The 21342-nt window shown below is 41.3% G+C and overlaps 1 long non-coding RNA gene across 2 annotated transcripts in view; it reads right to left on the bottom strand.

The window, feature by feature from the left end:
* Positions 1–8679: 8679 nt before the first annotated feature.
* LOC132540219 (uncharacterized) overlaps positions 8680–21342 on the bottom strand; it is a 994902-nt gene continuing 982239 nt past the window's right edge. For both annotated transcript variants that reach the window (XR_009551426.1, XR_009551427.1), the window contains exon 2: positions 8680–9825. This is a non-coding gene — a long non-coding RNA (uncharacterized LOC132540219). The remainder of the gene's footprint in view (positions 9826–21342) is intronic.

Below are 21342 nucleotides of genomic sequence, written 5' to 3'. Positions count from 1 at the left end.
AATTATATGTAAATATAGACAGATAGTTGTAGAAATAATAGTTCACCCATATCTGTAACCTTTGGAAAACTGCTATAGAGAGACTGGGGATTCAGAACTCTGGTGGTGGGAACTGTACGGAATTAAACCCCTAGTGATGTAATTTTGTAAGTCAATATTAAATCACTAATCAAAAAAATTAAAAAAAGAGGAATCTATGTCTATATAAATCTAAAGTAAGAAAGCTAAATTTAAATCCATGACTGACTGGTACCAAACCCCATGTTCTTGACTGGAAAACTGTTACTTTTTAAAAAATGTGTTATTTCTTTTTTATTAGTGATTTACTAATGATCAGCAAGATTGTGGGATAAGAGGGTAAATCCCGATATAATTCCCAGCACCAGAGTTCCATACTGAGAGTATGGACCAAAGATTTTTATGGGGTGCAGAAGGTGGGAGGTCTGGCTTCTGTAATTGCTTCTCTGCTGAACATGGGTCTTGGCAGGTCAATCCATACTCCCAGCCTGTCTCTAATTTGGAAAATTTCCCCAAATTTATTACCCATGTAGCTTCTTTTATTGGCTAACAACAAAAACACACTCATATCCTTTTTGAGGAGGGTAGGATATGACAATAAAAGGCTAATTTATTAGCTGAGGTTGGTAATAAATCTGATCTGAAATTTTTGGAGCAGTAACAGTAAATGCCACAGTGAAATGTTCTTTATGATGAGAGAGAGAGAGAGAGACAGAGAGAGAGAGAAAAAGAATGAATTGGGCCTAGGGACCAATCAAGAAAGAAAGAGAAGGTGGGCAGAGAAATAGCATAATGCTTAGATAAAACCACTCCATGCTTGGGTTCAATACCCCACACCACCACAACCCAGAATCAAGCAATAGCCTGATAAAAAGAATAAAAGAAGATTTTAAAAGAAGGAGAAGGAGGAGGAGGAGAGAAAAAGAAAAAAGGATAAAGACGGAAATACAGGCAAGAAAAACTGAGTACCACAAATAAGAACTGGAGAGGTAAGGGTCCCCTTAGCCCTTTTCTATTTAACTCTCTTTCCTGAAAACACATTGGGAAGATCAGAGATAAAAGAATTTCATAGCTGAAGAACATCTAAGAAGCACAAGGTAGTCATTAATGCTGATCATCAATCCTCTCTGGCCACACAGAGATTAGTTTTCCTGACTTCTTTTAGGGTAGGTGTGACCAGCATGAATCAGTGGAATGTGAGCATGAGTGAGGCAAGAGCTTGTTACAAATCTGAGCCTTGCTTTCTTCTCTTTGCTATAGTGACTGCGGAAACACACATCAAGGTGGGATTCCTATTGGTTATTCCCCTTAACTCCTTCTTCTAGCGTTTGCCCTTCTTCCGTAGCCAGTCAACAGCGTCAGGTTGAGCCTGATGTAAAGTTTCGAGACCTCCTTTGAATCTGTAGAGGTGGCAGTCGTTGACTTAACTAAACTCACTGAACATATTCTCCCTGGCAACATATTTTGATATATAATTTGGTGAGAAGCAAGCATGGCCCTGAGGTGTGGGGATTGTTTGATATTGCAGCGCAACCCCTACCAACTGGTGTAGAGTATTTAAGTTGTCTGCTATAGTTCATTCTCTGTGTAAGCTCTGTGAGACCTGTAGTTAATTTAACATCACTTACTAATCCTTTGGTCCCTATAGGGAAGCTCCAGGCATGTGACTCTAATGTCTAGATTTCATGCATGTCTGTATATATGAATGTCTCTACTTTGGTGTGTGATTTCAGTTTGACAATATTTCTTTACGATTCATCAAAACATGTTGATTTTTTTTCAGTAAGTTATCTAAGTGTTTGAGAATTCTGAAGGATACTATATTATGCATGAACAAAGAGAAAAATGGCCATTGAATCTAAAATCTTTTGGAGAAAAATAAAATCAAACAAGATCATCCATCAACCTACCATAATCATCAAAAGAGAATTATATAGTGAGCACTGCCATTTTTTAGGGACTTCAAGTAAATCTTACAATTTACAGGATTGTTCATTTCTTTAAATTCTACATTCACTTCATGAGACAGAGAGACAGAAGGAAAGGAAGAAAGAAAGAAAGGAAGGAAGGAAGGAAGGAAGGAAGAAAGAAAGAAGCCAGAACACTGCTTAGTTCTAGCATATGGTATGCCAAAGATCAAACTGGATCCTCAGGCACTCAAGTCCTATGCTCTAAATTGCTGAGAAATCTCCTCAGTCCTACATTTTATATTTAACTCCCTTCCCCACTCATTTAGTTATACCATTTAATATAAATTCTTTCCAATTAATCATTTCATCAGTTTTTATAGATAACTTCTCTTTAAGATGGCTAAGGTGGTGATTTTTCTTCCCCCCCCCCCCGCTCCCCGTTATTTTTCAGCTCTGGCTTAGAGTGGTGCTGGGGATTGATTCTAGGACTTTGGAGCCATAGGCATGAGAGTCTCTTTATATAAACACTATGATATCTCTCCCATCCAGGTGACATTTATTTATTTATTTATTTATTTAACTTTAGAGATTTATTGAGTAATGATTTCATTATTACTCAATAAATAATTTTTTTTCCACGACTCCTGTCACCAAAGATCTGTGTCCCCACCCCCCAGGTGGTGGTACTTTTTTAAAGTCTCTTTTTATGGCTATTTTCTCCTTTTTCATTTCTAAAAATCTATGAGACAAAAAACTTACGTGTGACCATCCCTATGTGACAGGTGGAATACTCACTCTGAGAGAGACTGAGAAATTGCTATATGGCAACACAGTGGTAAAGAAAAAGCCAAATAGCACAATTTCCTGACTCAGAGAATTAATAGAAAAAACAGAAAGACCAAGACAGCTATTATATAAAAAATTACTTCCATTAGGAAAAAAAAATGAAAAGGAATGTGGAAAAAGAAATACAGTGGGCTGGGCTGTGATTAAAGGTGACTGTTTATTGTTTAAAACATTTTCTTTGATATGTTTGTAACAATAGTTTAAATAGGAATACAAATTTCAAAATAGAAATAGGAAATGTGTTGAGGTTGAGTGGAAAGTGGGCTTGTCATGTATGTTCCTGAGAAAGAACTAGTTTCAGCTCAAATATTTCTGGACTTCCAAATCACATTCCTTACCTAATTTTATACTTTCAAATATGTCACTTCTGAAATAAATCAATAACTGATACTAATTCTTTATCATACACTAGATCCTGGGCTAGCTTTTTTTTATTATTACCTCAACAATGAATAGATGGTTCAACTATGGTTACTAGTTGGTCTTTACAGTTGAGGACACAGAGTCTCAGAGAGATTAAATAACTTGCTCACAGCTGAATGGCTACACAACTGGGAGGCAGTGAAACTGTAACTGCAACCTAGACAATGTGATATTGATACTCTCTGTGTTCTATTATCTCTGAGCTGTTCTATTTCTCAATGTCAGGGAAGTCTGAAGACATAAAGCTTAAAGTATTTCCTAAGAAAAATACATTTGTCCCTTCCTCTTTACAACTACCTATATTACTCCTTTCTCTAACATCTGCTTAGTATTGTCAAACTCAGGATAAAACTAAGTAACATCTCTAACACCACCTCCTATTGATTTGTAGTGTTCACCTGGAGGATGGTATTGATGAGGACTCTAAAACTAAAAGAAAAATCACCATAATTGATTTTCAAAATTTATGGGCAAGGAGGGAGAAATGTTGATCATGTGTAAGCAATTTTCAGCTACGTTTTAAAACTGTAGATGAAAGGAAACATTCAGGTATAAGGGCTAGGGCCACTGCTTATTGAGTTCCACAAGTCATTCAAGGTAAATGGAAATGTGAATCCAAAGGACTTAAAAGTGATTAGAGAGACAGCAAGAACCTCCCACTTCCTATATAGAGCCTATATACCCCCACCCCCAGTCCTGGAACCTCTAGGGTGGGGCTCACACTCCTGCATGCTTCTCTCAATTCATACCAAATGATATTGCAAATGTTGATCCCAACCTAATCAATGCAAGGAGTACCACCTCAGCATGCTTCACTTTAGACTGTGTCCAGAGACATCAGGTGTGGAATGTCAACCCTTCACCCTCATTACTCGGGTGAGATCTTTCTTTCATAGGATTCTCTAATTCCATTCCAGGCGGTTCACTTCCTAATAAAGTCCCCAAACCTAGATATAGGCCAGTTCCTGTAAGATAGAGCATATGTTCACATGTATCTATAAATTAGAGCAAAATATATACCTGAAAGCAAAAGTACACAATAGTCTGCAGTGAGTCAGTATAAAGTTCCTAATGAAATAGTATCTAATTAGACTTAGATACCCTCCTCACCTACTTCCTATTACAGTTCTCTCACTCACTCCAAAGCTAACCTTATCAAAGCAAGGGCTGAAAAAGCTGAATAAGGGCAAGAGACTGGCATACTTTAATGATGACTCTTTAGTCACTATCAGGCCACCCCATCAGCTGGGGTCCTATTCGGGGAGTCCTGAGATTCCCAAACAGACATGATGGGTCTAGACCTCAAATAAATCCCTCTCTCTATTGTTACCAGTCATCTCTATCAGGAACAACAAAATAGACCCCTTTGTGGCCCCCCCATAGTTCCTTGCCCTCAACTTGGATCAACAACGGTAGAGAATGTTCCATCCTATGAAGGGAGGATGGACAACATACTCTATGCTATACCTGAGGATATTGAGGCAGCTTGGAATGTTCCTACTCATGACCACAGAATGTGAGCTCAGATATATAGGGATGCAGAGGTCACATAGGTTTCTAAGCTGAATATGGACCCCAGATAAAATCAAATCATTGGGGTTTACAGACAATAATATTTATAACCCTTTCCCATATTAGGGAGCTACTCTCTTCCCTGATCAAGCTTTCTGGTCCTCTTTCCAGTCATTACATCATCTCCCCAGATAATAACTTGGATCCACCTGCATATCAGATTTCAAGCTCAGGGAAAATAAAAAGATCTAGTATAGCCACAAGCCCTTTGGAATATAACTAAAATATGCCTACTAGCTATCTACAAAATGGAGGACTCCCCAACTCTTCATCTGCACCATTCCAGCCTTTAGGTTCATGATTAGTCAACAATTTGTTTGGCTTTATATGTTAACTCTCTTTTCAGCCACCAGGTTCCAGATGCTACCATGATGCGAACCAGATTTCCCTGGACAGACAACTCCAGCAATGTGACCCAGAGCTCTGCTTACCCAGAGACCCACCCCACTAGGGAAAGAGACAGACAGGCTGGGAGTATGGATCGACCTGTCAATGCCCATGTTCAGCAGGGAAGCAATTACAGAAGCCAGATGCACCTTTTGCATCCCATATGCAGAATGACCTTGGGCCCATACTCCCAGAGGATTAAAGAATAGAAAAGCTAACAGGGGAGGGGATGGGATATGGGGTTCTGGCAGTGGGAATTGTGTGGAGTTGTACCCCTCTTATCCTATGGTTTTGTCAATGTTTCCTTTTTATAAATAAAACAATAAATAAATTTAAAAAGTCATTAGAAAGAAGACACATGTAAGTCCTGGTGAGGGATAGGACCCTAGGCATAGCAGGGCTTCAGTGTTGCCAAACATTCACTGGAAGGGGTGGGGATATTCCTATCCCTGTCAGGCTCATTTATTTATTGTACAATTATTGAGGATCAACTCCATGCCAAATATCATCCTATATATGGACGTAAAAGCAGAAGCCAAGATAGACACCATCCCTGTTCTCATTAAGTATTGGTTCTAGTGAAGAGAGCAACGAAAGAAGCAAAGATTTCACATAGTATTTAAGTGATACCATGAACAGCCAAGGAAATAAAGAGTGCCAACATACTGAGGCTGGCTGGAGTGGTGCAAACTGCAGGTAGGGCCTGGTGTCTAACTGTCAAATCTACAGTGGTGCTGATTCACTGGCACCTTCCAGCTCTTGGCTATGATGAGTCGTGTGTAACACTTGGAATAGTAAGTACATAGGGTTCCAAATCCTTTCACTTTTGTTTTGGTCTCTAGTTGCCTGCTGTAGCCACACTCCTTATATCTTCTTATCTTTTACCTCTGCTCTCCTGCCTCCCCCAGAGTATGCTTCCCAGTTCTCTAGCTCAATAATACAGCTCACTCTTTTTTTTTTTTTATTCTTTTCCCCCTTTTGTTGTCCCTGTTGTTTTATTGTTGTAGTTATTATTGTTGTCATTGTTGGATAGGAAAGAGAGAAATGGACAGAAGAGGGGAAGACAGAGGGGGAGAGAAAGATAGATATCTATAGGGAAGCGACTCCCCTGCAGGTGGGGAGTTGGGGCTCGAACCGGGATCCTTACGCTGCTCCTTGCCCTTCATGCCATGTGTGCTTAACCCACTGTACTACCACCCAACTCTCCCCCCTCCTTTTTTTTGCCTCTAGGGTTATTTCTGGGGCTCAGTGCCTGCAACAGATCCACTGTTCCTGTGGCCATTATTTTGCCATTGTTATAGTTGTTGCTGCTGTTGTTGGATAGGACAGAGAGAAATTGAGAGAGGAGGGGAAGATAGAGAAAGATACCTGCTGACCTGCTTCACTACTTGTGAAGTGGCCTCCCTGCAGGTGGGGAGCCTGGGGTTCAAACGTGGGTCCCCATGGTTCGCACTATATGTGCTTAACCCAGTGCGCCACAACCCAGCCTCCAAGAATACAACTTATTCTTCAAGATCCGTGTTGAGTTGGACCTAATCCATCTAAGAAGAGTTAGGCATTTCTTCTTAATGTCACCATGACCCTCTGAATCATGATTTTAGGAGTTACAGAAATAATCTCTGGGACTACCAGTTTCTGACTCCAAAGCCTCTACTAGTAAATTCTAGTTTTACGTCTCATAGGTATTAATATTGTAGCAGCCAAGTCTAAGCTTCCTTTGAAGCCCCAGTGCCTAAACCAAAGTTCTGTACAAGACAGAAATGTAACAGCCTAGAGAAAAGGATAGCTGGCCTGTGAATTTGATACATGCTTCTGCTTGGCCTTCAATGGATGGATCACTTAAGCCCTTTGAGCTATAATATCCTTATCGACAGAGCAGAGATAAAATACTACTCAATTCAAAGCATGGTTATGAAAATTAAATGAGATGATTCGTGAAAAACATTTCACACCATACTTAACACAAATTTAGCCCTCAATAAGTGGTAGTAATTCACAGCAAATGCAAAACTGAATAATTAGTAGTTATCATAGAAATATAGCTGACAGTGAAATATGGATGAGTGGATAGATAGGAGGATGCTTCTGCTTTTGTCACTGCACTTAACTTAGAATAACTACTACCCTGTTCAGAACTTCTCTAGCTTCACATTCTCCTAGGCTGTAACCATCCTTCTGTCTCCAGATTTTGCCTTCAGAACTCTTCTAGAGGTCCTGCTATCTCCGGCTTTTGCCTTCAGTGCCCTTCTAGAGGCTTGAAACTGATCATTTTAATATACCAGTACTCATGGCTTGGGGCCACTCTGTGACTTTCTGAAGCAGAAGATGGATGATATCTGCATCACAGACATCACAGTCCTATTTTTATTCCTTCCATTCACCTTCTCTTTTTTTCATTTACACATCAATAACCAGTCATTTATGTGGCATTAAATGCTTTATAAGTGTTATGAGTGTTTACACAGCACTAACAGGGAGGGATACAGTGGAAAGAGTTTATTTGGTATTTAAAATCTAATTTCTCAATACGACCCTTGTGTTTCCCCCTGGTGGTTTGCATATTTAGGTCCAGCACCCGGAGCTTTGCCAGGCAAATTGTTATTGATGTAGAGTTTAAAAGGCAGGAACAAGAGGTTTCTTACTGTGCTAACTGGTAACTCTGCATGCCTCAGAATAAATCATGCCTAGAGTGGCTGAGCCAACCTGGCTCTATGCTTGCTGGTGTGTGACAGAGGCTTGGACCTTTGCCTGAGTGTCTTATTCTCAGACTGCTGGCTGCAAAGGCTTCCTGGCTCTTGCTCATGGACAGAGGGACAAGCGGTCTAGGATGCCTGTGAGATTACTGACACAGTTACCCTGTGACAGGACTGATGTGGGAAGGGCTGGTCATCAGGGCCCTGCACACTAACACAGGCCAGAGAACACAGGCAGCACATTCCAGCACAGAAGGTTAAATTCATTCCAGCACAGAAGGTTAAATCAGGAAAGAGGTCAAGCACTAAGAAGCTCATAGAAGTAATGGAAAGAACCTCACTCACCCATGCAAATGGTGCCATCCTTAAAACTATGCTCTCAAAAATATTTAACATGGGGGAGTGACTGATATAGTGCAAAAAGTTAAATAAAAAAGAAAGATAAGAACATGTATATACATGTAAATGATTAGAAAATATACTACAAAAGAACACAAATTATTTTCTTAAATTGTTGACATCACATGAAAATTCTGTTGCTTTGTGTTATCTTTTGGTATTTTCCAATTTTCTACAAATGTTCCTATATTGTTCTTAAATTCCAGTGTTCAAGGCAAAGTAGTGATACAAGAGACAGTTAAAATTAGTGGTGATGGAAAGCAAGTGATTTAGACAAGTTGCAAGAGAGACACTTCAAAACTATGTGATTGAAGATAAATATGTGTTAAATAAGCTCCCAGGATTCAGAAAAGAATAGACCCAAGAGCTGTTGTTGTTGTGGTCAGGTGTCGGGCTGCACCGCGGAGAAGAAAGAGGAAGTCCAGAGCAAGTGGGGTACACAAATCTTTATTATAGGATGGGGGGGTGGCTCAGGCCATGTGGAGTCAGCCAACAATGGCCGTCCCCACTACCTCACCATGCAGAGAGAGAGAGCGCGTGACCTGAAGGAGCCCAGCGAGAGAGAGGGGGAGCCGAGAGCCCAGAGAGAGCAAGGGGGGTGAGGGGGCTTTTATTGGGCAACAACCAGGGGTGACATGTGGGGCCAGGATTTGTTGAAGGGGGCACTGCTAGGATTTCGCGGGGCATGGTAAAACCTGGGGGCGGAGACTGCATCAGAATAATTCCTCAGCGTCATCTCCTCCTTCCCCTTTATATCTAAATGGACACAGTAAAGAAAAATGGAATGGAACAGGCTTAAATGTTATTAAAGAGTTCCATGCTCAGGTGGGAAGATGTAGGACTTTCTGTGGAGGAGGGAAGGCTTAAATGGCTGCCAACCTTGTGAGATTTATGCGTCCTCCTGTGCTCAACCCCTCTTTAGAGAGAGAGACTTACCTGGAGGGACTTATCTCATAGGTTTAAGCGCAGCCTGCTCAACCATCTCTTCACAATATCTCTACATCTTTTCTATCTTTCTATCTAGTAATAGCATAAGATGGTTCAAAGTCTGTAAAAGACTATCATGGAGTAGAAACCTTTTGGGCATAAACCTAAATGATATAACAAAACAGGAAGGGACAAGTAGGGGAGTAGTAAAAGCCAGTGTGAAGTGAAGGGAAGGACTGGTGTGTAAAGGTACATTCCCTGCTTGGGGGAGGAGGGGCAAGGGTACATAATGAGGGGGAGGTGGGAGGGCATGACCCACCAAACAGAGGGGCTATTTGGCATTGTATAGTCCTCAAGGCAACAGTCTGTAAAGTCTATGAACTACTCAGGATCAGTCTATGAAAAACCAGCAGCGTGAAAGAAAATAAGCTGCTTTAAAATTGTGTAAAATGTCTATAGGGTATGCCAGAAAGTCTGATACAAGTCTCAGTCCAAAGTAGATGGCTAGGGGAAGAATTGGCAGGGGATGAGACGCTGCATGAGGGAGGTCAGCCGCTGGTATTCTGCTTTACTGTAGATAGCCAGCTGGAACCGCCAACACGTGACAGGCAAATCAGAAGCAGGAACGGCAAGCAGGCATTAAGAAAGTTCTGTCCTTGGAGTCTGTGTATCAGGTTCTTCAGATCGCGTTAAGTGACATCTAGGGTTTCGGGAGGTGTGCCACTGTAGTCGTGCCATCTAGTGGGTGACGTCTGGGTGTGCAGGGGTTCAGATGGTTTTTCCGGGATTCCTGTGAAAGAAACAGAAACAATCTGCTTCTCGTGGATAATTTGAACTTGTAACAAGTTATAGGTTTGTTATAGTTGATACCTCAATTATTATAATTGGTTTAAATCTCTTTATGATTTTATTTAAAGGTCTTCTAATGTGACCTCCTGTAGCAGTCTGTACCGCAGGATCTGGAAACCAGTTTTAGCTAAAATATATATTTTAAACAGACTCAAATTGCTTAGAGAGTTAACGCATTTTCGTGACAATGATTTTAACGTTTACAGTGCCAGATTGATGCCAGGTCTGTTGTGGATTAATTTCCACAAGATAGTTTACAGGGCACTTTTGGGGGCCCTCCAAAGGTGTCCTGTATATAAAATTTATATATTTTAGTTTTGGGAATGTATAGTCACGTTAAACATTTAGACTTTTACCTTAAATAGTTATTTACCTTAGCAAATTAAATTTTACCTTGTCTGGTAATAATGTAGCTGTAGGGTTACACTTTTGACCGTTAAGTTACTGTTACCAATCTTGAGACATACCCATAAACATTTAGTTATAACACACTGGAGGAAAAAGCACCTTTGTTATAAAAACATATCATTTTAAAAACAATTTTATATCTGTCATTAGTCACACAGTTTAAGACTAAACACATGTATACCAAAACTATAAAAATCAAAAGAGGGAGAAAAACAAAAATTTTGGAATGTTTCTGGAAGTCTCCAGAAACTTTGGCTGCGTCCAGCATTTTTATATAAAGCCAATTTTAGAGTACTCTGAGCAGATGGATTATGCAAAAGAAATTTTTTTTGTCATTCAACACACTCACAAAACATAACTGGCCAGTTATAACATAAGACATTCAGGGAAAGGGTAGGAGAGAGGTCTCTGTGAGCCAGATTTTGTAGGTTCAGCCATGTCGTATTGTGGGTCCTGGGATGTATCCTGCATCTGGTCCTCTTGTAGTATTTCTTGTTCTTCAGGGATAACAGCACCATCCTGCGGGTATTGTCGGACATGGTGGGCAGGAACCCAGACAGGTTTAGAAAAATTTTGAGGGAAAACGCATACGAAACCCCTTCCCATGGTCAATAGGGGGTCAGGTCCTTTCCAAATTTTATCGAGTGTGTCTCTCTATTTGACCTTAATGGATGGGAAGGTAGATGGTGTTTGCCAGTGAAGAATGATAGGAGGTAGGTCCGAGTTATTGTAAATATTAAAGAGATTTGATGTAGATAAGGCTTTTGCTAGCTGGATATTCGGGGGATTCATTCCTCCTTTAATTTTATTTAATTGAGCCTTAAGGGTTTGATGGGCCCTCTCAACAATGCTTTGTCCCTGTGGATTATAGGGAATGCCTGTGGTATGAGTAATGTTCCAGAGGGAACAAAAATCTTTAAATTGTTTGCTGCTAAACGCTGGTCCATGGTCAGTTTTCAGTTGAAGAGGTAGCCCATCACAGCAAAATAGGAGAGCATATGGCTTTTAAGCTTTTTATAGCTTTCTCCTGTCTGAGCTGTAGCCCACATAAATTTAGAAAAGGTATCAATTGAGACAAACACATATTTTTGTTTGCCAAAGTTTGGTATGTGGCTGACATCAATTTGCCAAATAGCATTAGCTTTTAAACCTCGGGGGTTAACCCCAAGGGTCTGGATAGCAGGTGTCTTTATGAGACTTGCACAAGAAGAGCATGTAGCAAGGATATGTTTTAACTGTGGTACAGGAACATCAGGAAATTGAGCTCGAAGGCCTTTAAGATTAACATGGGTTAGAGAATGAAAATTAGCAGGATCAGAGACAGAGACTAGGAAAGTTCCTGTGGAGGCAAGGCGGTCAACTGCGGCATTCCCTTCAGACAGGGAACCAGGAAGAGGGCTGTGGGAATGAAGGTGTTGAATATACAGTGGTTGGGTTCGAGAACAGAGCATAGAGGCGATTTGAATCAAGAGAGGGGAAAATGGGTTGTCATCAATTTTCACATAAGAACGAGCAAGCCATGGAAGTAAGTTAACAGTGTACACACTATCAGAAAAAAGGTTGAAGGATTCTGGTACAGCTTTTAATGCAAGGAAAACAGCATAAAGTTCTTTGTACTGAGGGGAATTCTCAGGAAGTTCAGTAGAGGTTCAGGAGATTGTTTGTCTGGGTAATATATAAGGGCAGCAGCTCCCTTTTTTCTGCCATCAGTAAAGATTGTAGGAGCAGAGGGAATGGGGTCCCGAGAGAAAAGTTTAGGTGCTAGTAGAGGCAGAAGAGGTAAAGAAGCTATCAATTTATTGGAAGGAAAATGGTTATCTATTTGTCCTGGAAACCCCACGAAGCTTATGGAAAAGCGGGAATGATGGTGTATAAGCCACTCTGTATCTGTGAGAGAAAAGGGCAGAATAATTAAATCTGGTTCTTTCCCTAAGACCTACCCAGACCTATTTCTCCCTTGGCAAACCATGAATGCTAATGCGTCTATCTCAGTGAGGAGTCTTGGAGCTCCTCCTACTGGTGTGTGAAGCCACTTGAGAACCCCATGGTCTTGCCACAATGCCCCTACTACTGTGGGGGTGGAGTTGAAGATTAGAAGGTTTACCAGAGAGGAGGGGGAGAATCGAACAAGGTGCATGTCCTGGAGGGCCTGGTTAACCCTTTCCAGTGCCGAGGAGGCCTCGGGAGTTAAGTTACGTTTTGAGGAGGGCTGTTTGTTTCCTTTCAACAGGTCAAACAGTGGTTGGAGGCAGCTTGTAGGCAGATAGAGATACTGCCTAAGCCAATTTAAATTTCCTAGAAAACTTTGTAAGGAAGCAAGAGTAAGGTTAGAAGGAAAGGTGACATTAGGTTTTAAGGGACAAATTTGCGTTAGAGAAATCTCTCAACCTAAAAAAGATATTGGAGGAATTAGCTGTATCTTCTCAGGAGCTACATTAAGGCCACTTTTCTTTAATGCAGTAATAAGAAAATCACGTAAGGCATAGAGATCTGTATCTGATTTTCCCCATATTAAAATATCATCTGTATAATGAAAAACTTTAAGGCCCTTATGAATATATGGGACAAGGGCAGATTTAACAGCCTCCTGACAAATTGTAGGACTATTGGTCATACCCTGGGGTAGCACCACCCATTCAAATCTATCAGCAGGGCTGGCATTATTAATAGACAGAACAGAGAAGGCAAAATGTTTACAATCTTGTGGATGCAAGGGAATAGAGAAAAAACAATCTTGTATATCAATAGCTATGATTGGAATTCCTGTGGGAATTGCAGAAGCAAGAGGCACACCCCTTTGGGAGGAGCCCCAGACCTGCATGGTTTTATTTACCGCACGGAGATCTTGAAGAAGGCGCCATTTTCCGGAGCGATTTTTAATCACAAAGACAGGAGTATTCCATGGACTTCGAGAATGATGAATGTGTCCCAAGGACAACTGCTCTTGGACAAGCTCTTTTAAAATTTCTAGCTTATCCCTAGGTAAAGGTCACTGTTCCACAGGCTCATTAGAAAGCCAGCTTAAGTGGGGTGTTTGGCTATGAACAGTGGCATTTAGTATTGGGGGTGCTGATTAGATCTGGTCTCACAGGAGCGAGTGTTACGCTCTGCAGAGGCATCTGTGGATATCCTAACATCAAGACATTCCAGAAGATCCCTGCCCAGTAGGTTGGTGCTGATATCAGCTACCAAAGGGCAGAAGTGTACAGTAGAGCCTTCCAGGTCTTCCCACATGAGCGAATTTCATGTGAGAAATGATGGGGTCACCCCTCCTACTCCACGTATACTGGGTCCAGGGAGAAGTTCCCAATCTTGGGAAACCTCTTCTTGCCTTAAAATTTTTCTGCCCCCGTGTCAATCAAAAATTTAAAAGGAATATTGCCAATCTTAACTGTCAAGAAGGGTGACCGCATTCTAAAACAGGAGTGGTCCACAAAATCTCAGGCCCTGAATTTGTACCATTCAGGGTCGTGCCATCTTTGTGAAAATTTGACCAACAATCTCTCTTCCAGTGAAACCCTTTACGGCATCTAGGACACACCGTACGTGGCTTCTGGCTCCCTAACTGAAAGCGGGGCTGCTCTGACTGGAGGCGTGGTCGCTCTAACTGGAGGCGGGGCTTCCCTGACTGGAGGCGTGGTCACAGCTTATCAGGACATTGGTTATGCCCCATAACCAATGTCCTGATAAGTGGGGACATTGGCGACCCCACTGAAAGCAGGCCCTGTTTTGATTACGTGGGGTAACTGCATAAACCTGTGTCGTAGCAGATGCCCCATAATTGCCTGATGTAAGTTCCTGTGTCGCTAAAATCCAATTATCTGGGTGTAGGTGTTTAAGATTAAGGCATGCCTGATGGAATTGTAGTGTCATGCCTTCCCAGACAATAGAGCATAGGAGTAGTGAGCGGACGTCAGGATTATAAACCTTTCTCTCTAAGCTTGTCTTCACCCTTGAGATGAAGCTCGCTAATGATTCATCAGTGCCTTGGCGAAGAGAGTTAATGGGAACTGATAAATCTACATTGGTTGGGGTCACCCTTTCCCATGCTTGTGTTGCACAGATGTGTACCTGTTCAAAATAACCGGTTGGAAACCTGGCTTCTGCCTGCTGAGCTCTAGATTCATAAGCTCCTGCTCCAAACAAAGCATCAAAATTCCATTCTACCTTTTTTGTTACTATTTTCCTGTGATTGTCTAGAGCACTCATCACGGAAGCACGCTTTCCACTGAAGATAGAGGGGGTCTGGGAGTGCAGCACAAGCCAGGTCTTTCCAGTCCTGGGGGGTGTTAAGATGCTGGTAAAAACTCCTTAAAATGGACTTAGTCCATGGTGAGTGAATTCCGTCCTCCTTGACTGCTTGTCTGAGTTGTCTGAAGTGGTGTATGGCTGCCACATCTGAGAGTTTTGTTTAGAGGGGGCCACGTTTAACGGGAAGGTGTGGATTTGGTTCGATGGCGTGGGAGAGGGAGCTGCAGAAATGGAAGGTGCCGTGGAAACTGCTGTAGTGGCCTCAGGGGAAACTGAACACGTATCTACAGGAACAGAGCTCTCGGGGCAGACTGCACATAGTTTAAGGTCCTTAAATGCTGAAAAAATATCCTTTAACTCTCATATCTCAGCCACTAGGTCTCTTAATGATGACGTATCAGCAGGGGGAGGATTTAGGGAAGCAGGGACCGGAACCATGGGGTCAACAGAAGGCGGGCTTAGAGAGCCGGATAACAGAACCAGGCCAACAGAAGGCGGGCTTAGAGAGCCGGATACCAGAACTGGGCCGACAGAATCAGCTGGGGGCGGGGTCAAAGGAGGAGCCTCTGAACACATGTGCGTGTCAATGGGAATGGGAGCTTTGGGTCTAACTGCTGATCGCTTAGGGCGTCTAAATCTTAAGCACATATGATTTAACTCATGTATCTCTGCCTCAAGTTCGCGTATCCTCAAGGCAGACCACGTTGTACATATCTTGTAAGTCACGATTATAGCTATGAGAACCCACAGTGTAGCGAAAATTAAACCATCTCTGAGAGCGCGAATCTGTCCCAGGAGAGAAGGAGATAATGACTGGAACACCTCCTCATAATACAAAAAAATTCCCATGGTGGAGGGAAACCTGGGGCCACAGAGGTGGGCTGATGCCACTTACCTCTGTCTGAGCAGCTATTGGGGACCTCAGGCTGGGCCACCCAGTGGGGCGTGGGTGTTGAACACGATGGGTGCCAGATGTTGTTATTGTGGTCAGGTGTCAGGCTGCACCGGCGGAGAAGAGAGAGGAAGTCCAGAGCAAGTGGGGTACACAAATCTTTATTATAGGATGGGGGGGTGGCTCAGGCCACGTGGAGTCAGCCGACAATGGCCGTCCCCACTACCTCACCATGCAGAGAGAGAGAGCATGACCCGAAGGAGCCCAGCGAGAGAGAGGGGGAGATGAGAGCCCAGAGAGAGTGGGGGGGTGAGGGGGCTTTTATTGGGCGACAACCAGGGGTGACATGTGGGGTCAGGATTGGTTGAAGGGGGCACTGCTAGGATTTCGCTGGGCATGGTAAAACCTGGGGGCGGAGACTGCATCAGAATAATTCCTCAGCATCAAAGAGCTCTTACAATATACCAAGGGTCTATGTCTTTTCCCCACCTCCTCCTCCATTCTTCTCCTCCTGGTAATCCTGCTCCTAGCAACACTGTGAACTAATTAGCCAGCAACCAGATAGCCTGGATTCAAATTGTTCTACCCTTATCTAAATGCTTCTCTAAAGCATAATCTAAATAACATGTGAGAAAGAACTACATATGAGAGAGAGAGAGAGAGAGAGAGAGAGATCAGAGCAACCCTCTGGCACATGTAGCACTGGGAATAGGTAGAACCAGGAACCTAGGGTCTACATACAAGTTCTATTCTTTGAGAACTGAGCTATTTCCTTAGCTACTAATGGCTTATTTTTAAACCATGAGATATTTAACTTCCAAATGTCACAATTAATTTATCTGTGAAATAGAAATAACAATAATTATCATCACCACAGTAATAATCATAAAATCAGACCAATGAAAATGAGATAAGTTAATATATGTAAAGCATTTAGAATAGTTATTAGAGTATGGGTAACAATCAGTGTTTAGGTCTGCTTAACAGGACTTAGAAATGGCAATGAAAGAGAGAGCACTCTTGAATTCCTCTTTGGTCAAGTGGTTAAATGAGTATTATATAAAGAAATAGAAGTACATGAGAAAGGACAGCTGGGGTACAGTAGAAGATTGAGGACAGACACAGCCCTCCAGGTCATCCACTAACATGTAGGTGCTATCTAAGGTTCCTTTCTCAGCAACTCCACTTAAGGAATGTTAATTTAATGACTGCAATTTCTATGTACTGACATGGAAGACTGAAGACAACTGCATCATAAGCAACACAGACTGTTTGTGCTGACTCTAGGACCACTGAGCAGCTCTCAAAGTGCATTCACATGCTAGAGAGTCAGGAACAAAGGCCCTAGGCTTCATAATGCATTTGAAACATTGCCATACTCAAGAGAACTCTGCAGTGTTTTACTGATCAACATGATCGGCTCAAACAACCAATTTGTCATGGAGTAATCTGTGTAAATTGGCAAAGCAAGAATATTTTCTATCAGCTGCATGGCTTAGTGGAAAGCATCTTTTGTTATTTAATCCCTTAGGTCTCAGAGGACAGTTTTATAATGATCTCCTTCAGTAGAAGTTGAGTCCATTTAAAGGAATCATTAGAAATGATATAACTCAACTCTCTTTTTGGTGTGGAAGCTAAAATGAAAGGTAAAGACAGCAATCTGGAAGATTCTTGAGAATATTGAAGTAGTAGGAGTCAACATATAACATTGCAATATTTTACACTGTCAATGACTTTTAAAGTATATGTGTTTATCTAAAGGCGGCATTAATGAAAAAGCACAAAAATAAAGTCTAAACAGGAATCTCAGGCTCCTTGAAGAATCTTATGAAAATCATGGGAAGTACCTCCAGAGAAACCACATGTATGAAAGAACTTATTAAATGCATCATAGCAAGGGCTCACAGATTTTCTAAAGTAAATCTATGGACTCTAGTTTAATGATACCTACTGTGAACTTCATAACTGTGTAGAGTACCATACACAAGGACCCAGGCTTGAGCCCCAACCATCATGTGGGAACATCATACACTGAAGAAGTTTCACAAGTCCTGTTTCTGTTCTTCCACCCTCCTCTAAATAAAAAGGAAAGATAATAACATGTATATATCATTGTATATATGTAAATGATTAGAAAATATATTAGAAAAGAAAGCAATTATTATCTCAAATAGTTCACATCACATGAAAATTCTGTTGCTTTGAGTTATCTTTTTCTTATCTCTCTCTCCTCTAGAGAAGCCCTAGTGGAACCCTGGAAGATGAGAGAGAGAGAGAGAGAGAGAGAGAGAGAGGGAGAAATGAGGAGGGGGATAAACAATGCAGCTCTACTTTTGTGTACATGTTACATATGTCTTAGTTGTTTGAAGATAGGTCTGCAGAAGCCCAAATAATACAATTGAACATTCAGAAGAAAGCAGAATAATAGAAGAATAGGAAGAATACCCAGTACAACTAAAATATTTTTACTCAAAGAGAGCCTAGTTCCCAAAGAAATCTATTTGATGCATGTTTTGCACAAAATTCCAATACTCAGCTATCTTCTTTCCTAGCCATGGGCAAATCAGAAAACAGGAGATGGGCTCATGCCTTAGGGGCTGTAGTCACCTCAAGAACTCAGTTGATTGCAAGTATGGCAGCAAAGTAAGATGGAAACATTCCTCAATGTTCTTATCAAGCACCTACCTTAAACCTGGTGTTGAGCTAGGAACTCTCAGGAAAATGAAACTGAGGATTGATGAGCAGAAACAAATAGTCATAACACAGCATAGTAAGTAATTTAGTAAAAATATGTACAAATTTCTAGGTTAAGAACAAAGGAAGAAATACCTGGCTCTGCCTTCAGAGACAAGGAATCATATGCTATTGTTTTTATTTATTTTTTATATTTACTTTATTTATTTATTCCCTTTTGTTGCCCTTGTTGTTTTATTGTTGTAGTTATTATTGTTGTTGTTGTTGGATAGGACAGAGAGAAATGGAAAGAGGAGGGGAAGACAGAGAGGAGGAGAGAAAGATAGACACCTGCAGACCTGCTTCACCGCCGGTGAAGCGACTCCCCTGCAGGTGGGGAGCCGGGGTTCGAACTAGGATCCTTATGCCGGTCCTTGTGCTTTGCACCACCTGTGTTTAACCTGCTGTGCTACAGCCCGACTCCCATGCTATTGTTTTTAGACAAAGAAAAAGAAAGCAGAAAAGGAGAGAGAGACAGAGACAGACAGAGAGAGAGAGAGAGAGAGAGAGAGAGGCTATAGCACAGAAGCTTCCTTCAAATGTGGTGGGGGGCAGGTTTGGACCTGGATTACACACATGGCAAAGCAGCACAATATCCAAGTGAACTATTTTTGCCAGCCCAACAAGGAAAAATTTTAAAGTGAAGGCAACACTGGAGTTGAATCTTAAGGATAAATAAGACTTGAATAGACAGTTACAGGAATTAATGGATTTTAGACCAAGACAAGGAGCTGGTTATGTGTAAGTATAGTTAAATAGAATGGATAGTCAGACAGATGTGGACAGGTGTGGGTAGAAAGACAAATGGAAAGAGGTGGATATTGAGAATGTAGAGGTATGTATATGTGGGTAAGTGTTAAGGTTAGGAGTATCAGGAATGGGAAAATTCTCACTGAGGTAGGTGTCACTTTATCACATTCATAGGAATTTGAATTTTCCTCCAGTAGGATATGAAGAGCCAAAATAGGGTTTTCTCATGGGGTAAATACTTAATGGAATCAGATTCCATTTATAGGAGATAATTCCAGCAGAAATTTGAAGGAAGGGTTAGAGTTGGTTTTGTGTCTCTTTCTCTCTCCTTCTCCATCTTTCCCTTCCCTCTCTCAAATTTTGTCTGTCTCTATCCAAAATAAGTAAATAAAATAAAACAGAAAGAACTCTCAGTCAACTTGAAAATAGGTATAAATACTCATAAGAGCAATCACTCATGCAGTGTACTACTTATATTTCATTACATGAAGAGCTTCAAAGTGCTGTTTAAGGAGAGTTATCTGAGAGTAATGGCATTTGCTCAGGAATAATTCATTGCATTTCTTTAAGCATATCCTTTAATTAAGTCTCTTCAGTAATTTACCCTAGCTTAAAGCTTTGATAAATATAAGTGAGTAAGAGACCAAACTAAAACTAAGCATTCTGCAGAAAATTATAAGAGTGAGTTCTATTTCCTTTCCTATTTCTTCCACCTAAATGAGCTCATCCCTTTGCCCAAATAACAACTATATGTCAATGACTCACAAGTTTGTATCTTCAGCCTGGGCCTCTCATCTGCACTTCAGGGTTATATATCCAACTGTCATCTCTACTTGGATTCTCATACGAATCTCAATTCAGACAAAAAGTCTGAATCAAAAAAAAAAAAGTCTGAATCATTTCACTCAAATTTCTCCTTTCCCAACCCCATTGTCCTCAGTCTTAATAAATGACCTTGACACAAGACACCACAATCTTTTACTTATCTTACAGCAGAAGGATCATTTTTCCCTCTAAACTACTCTGATCACCAGGCCAGAGGGTTCTGTGAATTACAGATTTCATATCTGTTTAAAATTCTTAGTGGCATTCCAGTGTACTCAGAAGGATATACAAATACCTTTATGGGTTGTGAATGCTAAGGTTGTCACACCTCTTCTATCTCATAATGTCCTTCCATTACTAACCTCCAGTGATATGAACCTTCTTCCCACATCCCACTGCAGTGCCATCTCTCCTGAATTCTTGATAAATTCTCCTCCTCAAGATCTGAGTTACATCTCCTCTTCTTCTAGAGATCTACACTAATCGTCAAAACCAAGATATAGAACAATTTATTCTTATAAATAAGGAAATAAAAAGTACATATATCTTTATCCTATGTATGTCTCTGTCTATATACGAGAATATAGTGACTACCTGGAATGACTGAACAGATCTACTTCAATTTACTTATTTGCCATTAGTATTATTACTTGCCATAACTTCCAGCAGAAATTTTCTGGGTTTTTTTTATATAGAATAAGGAAAAAGGAGAGGAGAGACACTGTAGCACCTCTTCACTGCTCATGAACTTCCTCCCTGCAGGTGGTGGCCTGGGTCCTTGTGTACTCTATTGGGTGAGCCATCTGCCAACCCCTCCCAACCCTGACAGATCTAGTGTGTGTGTGTGTGTGTGTGTGTGTGTGTGTGTGTGTGTTTAAATTGCCACCAGGGTTATCACTGGTGCCAACATTATGAATCCACTACTCCTGGCAGCCATTTCCCCCTATTTTTTATTTCCATTTCATTTGATAGAACAGAGAGAAATTGAGAGGGGAAGGGCAGGTACAGAGGGAGAGAGAAAGATAGGCACCTTCAGACCTGCTTCACCATTTGTGAAGCTTCCCACTTGCAGGTCCATAGCAGTAGCTCAAATCTCAAGTCCTTGCACATGGTATTATGTGCACTTAACCAAATTCTCTTCTGTCTGGCACACTCAGCAATATATATTTCTTTTTCTGTTGAGGCTCAGTGCCTCAACTAGGAATCCACTACTCCTGGGGGCCATTTTCTCCATTTTGTTGTTGTTATTATTATTTCCATTGATATTGTTGTTAGATAGGACAGAGAGAAATTGAGAGAAGAGGGAAAGACAGAGGGAGAGAGAAAGATATCTGCAGACCTGCTTCACTACCTGTGAAGTGACCCTTCTGTTGGTGGGGAGCCAGGGGCTCAAACTGGGATCTTTGAGTCAGTCCTTGCACTTTGCTCCATGTGTACTTAACCCACTGTGCTACTGTCC

The sequence above is a fragment of the Erinaceus europaeus genome, chromosome 9, assembly GCF_950295315.1.
Source record: "Erinaceus europaeus chromosome 9, mEriEur2.1, whole genome shotgun sequence".
Lineage (NCBI taxonomy): Eukaryota > Metazoa > Chordata > Mammalia > Eulipotyphla > Erinaceidae > Erinaceus > Erinaceus europaeus.
This window is presented reverse-complemented; position numbering and strand designations above follow the sequence as displayed.